General features: G+C 36.5%; 1 long non-coding RNA gene across 1 annotated transcript; it reads right to left on the minus strand.

The window, feature by feature from the left end:
* Positions 1–683: 683 nt before the first annotated feature.
* LOC148878619 (uncharacterized) lies at positions 684–2,008 on the minus strand. The gene is made up of 3 exons (XR_016103195.1): positions 1,518–2,008; positions 1,255–1,380; positions 684–1,008 (listed from the first exon to the last, which is right to left on the minus strand). It is a non-coding gene; the product is annotated as an uncharacterized LOC148878619 (long non-coding RNA).
* Positions 2,009–7,246: the final 5,238 nt, after the last annotated feature.

The following is a 7,246-nucleotide window of genomic DNA, read 5'->3' on the forward strand; positions in this document are numbered from 1 at the left end:
CCAGTACCCAGCTTCTGTAGCTCTATTTGTTCGAAGCCCAGTTGGATACTTTTGGTCCCGGAGGCTGAAGAAGTACTACTCTTTTTCTACCATCTTCCCTTTAACTGCAACATTTTTTTTTTCAGAACCAGTGTGAAGTTTTATTTATACAAGTACTAGAACTTGATGGGTAGTAGAAGATGATGTATTATACTAGGAAGCTCCAATGGCTCACATTTGTTAAGTTCAGCAATGGCTCTGCCCATAAAGTTACTGTCCAGAACCTTCTTGATAAGGTAATACGTCAGTAATACCACAAGCACCCTTGCTGAGCAGTTAGGATTGAAGTGAGAGGCTGGATTTTCTTCCTAGATGATCTCTGTGATATGGAGTTCTCCTTCTTAGTGTCGTCTTTTGCTTGAGACACTTCCTTTTGGGGCTAATCTCCATTCCAGTGTCTAGGGTCGGCTTCGTAGCTCTTGACGTTTGGTAGGAAGGTAAATTTATTGGTGCAAAATTAACTCTATTTTATAGTTTACATGGACCATTTTACATTCTACATATTTACATTCACACTTATTTGCATCATTTCCAAACACAACCTTAAAAAAAAAAAAAAGCAAGTTCAATTTCTCCTTTATGCCTTTGGGCACTCCACTAACGATATATTATAGCTGGTCTAGAAGATATCAACCAAAGCAACGTTATTAAATTGAGCTTCATTGCTTAACTCATCAATGAGTTAGTCTAACAAAGGCACTAAGGTGAGATCAAATATAGCACTTTGCCTAACAAAAGTAAGAAATTACAATGCGGAGAGACGTAGGTAGGCATGATATTCTCTCAATCTTATTATAATAACATAAAAAAAGAAGAAAAGGATTAGACAAAGAAAAAGAAAGAGAACGGAAGAGAGGCCTCTCAGCTCCTGTTGTTACTATTGTTGTTGTTGCTGTTGTCACCAATTCCAAGTGTATTCTTCACGCTGTCCACCGCACCCTGGGCCATGTCTGCTATTTTCTCCCCGGTCTATAACCACAAAGAAGAGCATAAAATTAAATAGAAAAGAATATTGAAAGCCATCAAATCATATTTAATGGTTCAGATTGACAATTGTCCATGACCCATGAAATGAATGGTTCAGATTGACAATTGGCAATGACCCATGAATTGAATGGTCCAGATTGACAATGAGCAATGACCCATTCTTGTTTTTTTGAAATCTGGACCCTTTATCTCATAGATGATTGGTAGGTGTAACAGATGGGAAAGAACCTGTTGAAGAAAGCCGGAGTCTTGTTGCTGGGCAGAGTCCCTGGTGGATTGAGCAGCATTTTCTGTCTTGTCACAAGCAGTGCTTGCGGTGTCCTTAGCAGATTGAATACACTCCTCGGTCTTGGCCTGCCAAAACGCAAATTAAGCAATGCAAAAGGCTTATTATTAGCAAAAGAATTATTGTATGAGAGCCAACTGGGGATCGAGTTTGTGTTTGGCATGCACCAATTAATTATATATAAATATAAATACATAGCACTTGCCTGAGCGTGGCCATGAGTTTCACCAGCCCTGAACATTTGAGTTGAGTCTGCCATTTCTTATAACAAATCACTACAATAAAGAGTTTGGAGCCTTCTTCAATAATTCTTTGTACAATATAATGACGATTGTTTTGAAATGTTTTTGGTGTGGTTGGAGCAAATGGGGAGTGATTTATATAGCTTTTTTCTGGGCCAAAACCCCTTACTTAGAGCCTATGTGCATGGCTATTTGCTTCTCCTGATAGCACATGTGTCATCTGCTACAAGGTCGATCTGCCCGGTCAACCCCATTCTAACATCTCCCGAACAGAATCTGAGAGAGTCATACAATTGATGGCACGACGCGCTTAGAACGGTTGGCCATGAATGCATGAGGCGGATTCTTCGGTAACAATAGTAATTAGTAAGCACACAGTTTTGGAATCGCCTTACTTTGATCTCAATTCCCCTGAAATGAGGGGCTGAGGTTTTTCCAATATACGTGAAATTCATTTTTTTTTTGTATTTTTCGTGTACTTATACTTAAAAACGATCTGGAATTGGAACAGTTTTTAGGTCAGCTGTTCGGCCGTTCGGTTTGAATGGATGGTCTGTCCAATTTAAAAAATAAAATAATAAAAATAAAAAGTGGTCAAAATTATTGTCCGGGTCAAACAGGTCAAGAGTTCAATCATCTGGATTAGCGGGTTGCTGATCAAGTCAAGAGTTTTGGGAAAAAAAAAGGGTTGAGTGTGAAACGAAACTGGTTGCCTTGATGATTTCGAGGCCAAACATTCCAACCGTCCGGGTCAATAATGATTCGAAAACCATGCTTTGAACCATGGGATTCCATGTGTTAGATTGGACTCCAATTTTGAGGGGGCTTTGTTTCTTATTTAAGGAGTTAGTGTTATGGTTTTGTGTTTATTTTTGATCCTCTTATGAGTCATGGATTTCGTAACCATGCATGAGTTATTGGGTTGAAAGCTTCACATCCTTAAAAATATTCTGGGGTCAAGGCAGGTTTGGTTCTAAGGCCTACCAAGGCCGGTTCACTGGATTGGTTTGGGTAGGACAAACCCAAAACCCTAGAACTGACCTAGGTGGGGCACAGTTCCAAGAATTTGGAACCAGACCCTACCATGTAACAGATTGGGTAGGGTCGGTTCAAGACCAGTTCGGGGTCGGTTCCATTCAGTTTTGAGTAGAACCTACCCAATTTCTCACCCCTAATTGTGAGTTCCGGAAAGTTCATGGCCAGCTCAAAGAATTGGAGTCACCACCCGTTTTCTTAGAGGAAATGGGCCATCATTTTTAGATTTGAAAAGTCGATTTATGTCTTTCATAGTGACTCCGTTTTCCATAGGAAAAGACACAACCGAGAAATTTTGGATCCCAAGCTGTTGTAGCAACCCAATATGAGAATTGTTTAGGCTCAACTTCTTACAAAACACCAATGAAAAGGGTTTCTAAAATTTTTGAAATTTGGAGAAAATATTCTCAACTTCACCCAAAATTGATTTGAGGTGATATTATCAGATCATGGGTACTAATTTTGCTAAGACTCTTGCCTCTCTACATCTTTTTCTCAATTCTAGAAGAAACTGGAAATGCAAGTATCCCATGGTTTCAGAACTTCAAGGGTATTCCAACAGTCGAATCAAACAAAAGAGTAGTTGAATGGGCTCGATAGAGGCTTGATATGGATGAATGCTTAAGGATTTTGGGAAAATTTCAGATCTAAAACACATATGGTGGTTTTGAAGTTTAAGGTTCGGATATCTGGAGGTTTCTTATGAATGAAAGTTTTACAGAGGTTAAAAGTGCTTTTAAGATCTCTCCTCTTCAGATCCGCACCCAAAGTTCTCCCCAAAGCCTCCTTAGGTTTCCTCCTCCTCTTCAAAGCTTGAGTTAGGCTTGTATTTATAGAGGAAGGGAGAGGAAGAGGTCTAAAATTCATCCAATTACAAGGCTTGGGCTTCAAGAAAGAATTTTCAAGAGAATGGGTAAGGATTTTTCAAAGAAAATGGTGATCAATCAAATTTTCCTCTTTGGTGAAATGTGAAAGGTTGTATTCGATTTGAGGGTGGTTTTCACGAGTTTTGTGTGTCCAATGGAGCTTGGGGCATGCCTGTCATGGCAGTCTCATATTTGGGGCTGTTAGTGGTAGAAAATATAGATTTAATGAACTTTTAAATGTGTTTTTGTCTTTTCTCAATTTTAAGTGGGCTATGTTTGGGTTTTTGGGCTTTTTGGGTATATTAGACTCAATTTCAATGGTCCAAGTGTTTGAATAGGTCAAGAATGGGCTTGAAATCAGCCATCTCCCATTTGAGGTTTCAGGTTGGGACAAATGAGGTAGTGATTCGATTTAGTGCATCGAAATGGCATCACCCTAGTTTAATGGTCAAACAGGTGAATTAAGACGTGAAATTTGATGTGTTGGGGTTTCTTGGGTCTTTGAACATAATTGTGAGGTCTGGTTGGAAAAATAGGGTTGTGATGATGGAGATCTATGGCTGACAAGGCTTATAAATGAGATTTACTGAAATAAAATCTTTATTTGATGAATGGTCAAACAAAAGATATTTTGAGATAAAATTTGGTGGGTAGGAATTTTTGAATGTCCTAAATCTGATGAAAGTGGTGGATCTTTGATTAGAGATGTAGATTGACAGATTTGATTCAGGTCTTGGTTTATTAATTAACGAAACGGTCCAAAATGGAATCTCACTTTTTTAACGGACAAAGGGAGGAGTTTAGTTATGAACTTTGACGTGCTGGGATTTTTTTGGGTCTTTAAACATGGTAATGAGGTTTGATTAGTCAGATGAAACTAGGATGGCGGATGATAAGCTCTGATCAACGAGATTTGTTGAAATAAGATCTAAACTTGATGGTGGGTCAAATGGAGGGGTTTTCGAATGAAATTTGGTGGATAGGCATGGATTAATGTAAGGAGTCAAGTGGATGGTTCTGATCTAAAAGAGAAATGGTTATTCTTGGTTTTCAAAATCAGGGCCATTAGAATAGAATTTTTGCACTTTCAAGGTTGATCGTTGTAGGCTTGTAGTGTGATTCACTAATTGATTGTATCTTAATGATCTTGAGGCGATGGATGCATTGGATCAGGGCCATTAGGAATTGACATGATGAATGGTGGATGTGTGACTAATTTATAGTTTCCTAAGTCTGTAGGTCATATTTGATTGGACGTCGATGTTGATATCGAGGTTTTCATTTGTCATGTAGATTGTGTCGAAAGATGATTTTTTGGCTTTGTAAAGTCTCAATTTGATGAGTTCGGCTTTAGTCAAGGCAAAGCCCATTCGAGCAGCTTTTAGTACCTTACATTGAGAATATCTTTATACTTGTGTGCTTTATTTCATTGGGAGATATTTCCAATGCAAGGTTACAAAAGGCTATTAGAATGGTGTGGGCACATATTTTCTCTGATAGAAGTTGATCTCCAATTTGATCTAGTTGTGATTCTAAGTTTTAGGGTCTAAAAGGAGGGTATGAAGAGATAGGGTGAAGGGGCCGAGCAAAAATTGGGTGTTGACACTAATATATAACATATATTATGTGTTATTTTTTAACATTTATATACATGATAGAATTTATAAGCATGTATTTAATATATAAATAATATATTGCAGTCTAGGCCTAAGCACAAAACTTGTGCTTGGGCCCGACTATGAATGATCACTTGTACTATTTATTGGAATTGGAATCTATTTGGTTTATGGTGATTCAAATCTGTTTATAATAGGATAGAATATGAATTCACCTTTATCCTATCAAATAAAGTGCAATCCAATTTGACTTAAATGTATAATGAAGGGAAACTCAGTGCATAATGCTCTCGCCAATGCTTGGAGAGGGACAAATATTTATACATCTTTATTATTGCACATACAGAGAGGTTGTTTGCAAGATTTGAGTCCTGGTCACTAAGTTGTATGTCAATTCAATATTAACTGTGTACACTTATAAATACTTTTGAATTGAATGTTGTGTTTTTTCTAATTGTATTTGGTTGCAATGCAATTTTATTTGCACTAGTACAAATGCATGGGAGTGTAAATGAAAAGAATGCAAAATTTGGCTTAATTTTATTTTGGATTTACTTTATTTATTTGTTTCAGGTCTTATTTTACTTCATTTTTAATGTAATCAAACACAATAAGGTAAATTTTGAAATAAAAATAAATCATAATTTACACCAAAATCATTTGCACTACCATGACTTTGCATCAGTGCAAATAAATTCGCATTGCAATCAAACACAACCTAATGAGTCATTGGTTCAAATTTCATACTTCTTCATGATATCAATATCAAAGTTGTTTTATTTCATTTTATTGACATTATGTATAATTTATATTTTTTAATTTTAGTTTAATTTATTAGTCATTGCCCATGACCTAGTAGTCAAAATGGTCACTTGACACCCCTCACCCCCACAATTTGGGGGTGCGTACAACATCAAACCCGTGGAACCGTAGGGTCTTTATGCTAAGGGTGGATTGGAGCTGAGCCAAGCCGAATCGTACCAAGCTCGAGCTCGGCTCGAGACTATTCTACAAGGCTCGAGCTTGGTTCGAGCCAAAACCTTGAGCTCGAGCTCGACTCAGCTCAAGCTTGATTTTGAGAAAAAAATATTTTATAAAAATAAAAATTATATATACTTTTTTATTTTAAATTTAAAAAATTAAGAATTACAATAATTAATAATTATAATATTTTTATTTTATATATATAAATTATTTTCTATAATTTTATTATATATATTATTATATGTATTATATATTATATATATATTCGATCCGGCTCGCGAGCTTCACGAGCCGAGCTCTAATAGGATCGAGCTCGGCTCGTTTAATAATAAAGCCACTGAATTGGGCTTGAGCTTGAGCTCGAGCTCGATTGAAACCGAGCCGAGCTCGAGCAACTTATGAAAAGCTCAGCTCGTTGCCACCCCTACTTTATGCTATGGCCAATATGCCTTACATGCATCATATTTTGCTTCACCTTTGAATACCCTTTAGGCTATGTTTGGTTTGAAAGAAAAGATATGGAAAGGAAAGGAAGGGAAACATGTACAAACCTTTTATAGTTGATATCTACTAGTCTTAATGCGTATGTGACATCATCAACAATTGGCCTCTAGTTGATATCTACTTGTTTTTTTATTACTAATTATAGAAATAAAGATTGAATACGAGAGTTGAATTAATGTTTTTTAGAACTCCAACCATTTATTTGAGGCAAAATATATGGCGTACCTACTGCACCATGTAGTAAAGGACGTGATTGGTTGAATGTGATTATATACAGATTGGTAAATGTGAAAGTATATTTTTGTGAAATGTGAACTAAGTAAATAGACTTTAGCATGATTGGTTGAGATTTAGATTTAACATGCAACCAGAATTAGTAAATGCACTCCAATAGAACTCTTTATTTAATTAAAGGGAGTGACAAAAGGGTTAAGGCTTGGAAGTGCTTATGTTAAAAATGAGTACTTGAAAACAAGTGAATAAGCACTTATTTTACATTAGGCATTTGGTGGTCGTTTTCTGCCATAAACATTTGTAACTCTTTTATCCTTCATTTTCTTTCAAATTTTCAATACTATAGGTATTGGGTTCTCATTCTCTCTCAAATGTTCAGAAGAGTCAGAGTAAGGGTGAAATCCAAAAAAAAAAAAAAACCTTAATCTCTAGTGATGGAAGAACCTCAAGCAA

The sequence above is a fragment of the Nelumbo lutea genome, chromosome 1, assembly GCF_056320005.1.
Source record: "Nelumbo lutea isolate HS-2025 chromosome 1, American lotus-T2T, whole genome shotgun sequence".
In the NCBI taxonomy this organism is placed as follows: domain Eukaryota; kingdom Viridiplantae; phylum Streptophyta; class Magnoliopsida; order Proteales; family Nelumbonaceae; genus Nelumbo; species Nelumbo lutea.